Source organism: Calidris pugnax, unplaced genomic scaffold, assembly GCF_001431845.1.
Source record: "Calidris pugnax isolate Ruff unplaced genomic scaffold, ASM143184v1 scaffold32, whole genome shotgun sequence".
In the NCBI taxonomy this organism is placed as follows: Eukaryota; Metazoa; Chordata; class Aves; order Charadriiformes; family Scolopacidae; genus Calidris; species Calidris pugnax.
In genome coordinates, this window is record NW_015090783.1 from 9,805,803 (window position 1) to 9,807,126 (window position 1,324).

Sequence of the window (1,324 nt, forward strand, 5' to 3'; positions counted from 1 at the left end):
CCCCCCCCTCCCGGAGCGATGGGGTCGGTGTGGGGGGCGGCCCCGCCGCCTCTCCCTCCGCTTCCCCGGGATTTGGGGAGGAGAGGGGGGGCTGCCCCGGGGTGTCCGGCTGTGGGGGGAGGAAGAGGAAGGCGGCAGGGCAGGTGAAGGCCGGCCCTCCCCTTCCCCGCCTGTTTCTCCAGCCAAAATATCTATATTTCTAATTTAATTTTAATTTTTGTATTTTATTATTTTTTTTGGCCGGGTAGAAAGCTCGGCGGAGCCACCGGAATATCCCACCGCCGGCGGGGCGCGGAAACGCTCCAAAAAAAACCAAAAAACCCCCCAAAAACCAACCCAAACCCCCCCGCGGCACAAGAGCATCGGCGAGGAAGTGGAGGCGGTTTGGTGTGTGAGCCCTTGGGTTTGTGGAAAGAGAGAGAAAATCGAAATAAGAAAATACGGAGAGAAGAGACCGCGGGGAAAGAGAGAGAAAGAAAAGGGAAATAAAGCGAGAAGGATAACAGAAGGAAAAAGAGAAAGCGTCTGAGAAAAAAAAAAAAAAAGAAACAGAAGGAAAAGAGAGAGAAATGAGAGAAAAAGAAAGGGAGTGAGAAAAAAAAAAATTAACGAAGGCGAAAAAAAAAAACAAAAACAAAAAAAAGAGAAGAAGGAGAGACAGAAGGAAAACCAAAAGAAAAACGAATAAAAAATAAAAGAAGGAAAAAGAATGAAGGAAAGAAGGGATAAATGAACAAAATAAAAAATAAATAAAAATACAGAAGGTAAGAAAGAAGGCGGAGGAAAAAAAAAAAAAGAAGGAAAAGAAGGGAAGAATAAAAACGAACGAAGGAAAGAAATAAAAAGGAAAGAAATAACGGCGAGAATGGCAAAGAAAGGAAACGAAAAAGAAAGCGTGAAAGAAAAGCGCCGGAGCAAGCGAGAAAGAGGAGGGAAAAGAAAGAAAACAAAGAGAGAAGGAAAAAAGAACGGAAAGGGGGAAAGACAGAAATAATTAAAAAAAAGGCAATAAATTAAAAAAAAAGACAGAAATGGGGGAAAAAAGGGGCGAAGGCGAAGGAAGAAGGAGGAAGAGGGACCGCACCGATGGCGCCGCGCTCCCGCCGCGGCTCTGCCCGAGTTTGTCGGGGGCTCCGGTGCTTTTCCTGCGGAATTTCGGAGCCGCGGAAGGACGCGGAGCGGTGCGGAGCCGGCCCCCGGCTTTCTCCTACCCGGGGAAAGGGGCAAAAAAAATTTCGGGGAAGGGTGGGAGGGAAAAAGGAGAGCGGGGAGCGGGCGGGGGGGCCGGGGCTGGGCGGGGGGCCCGGCCCCGCTCCCCTCCGCC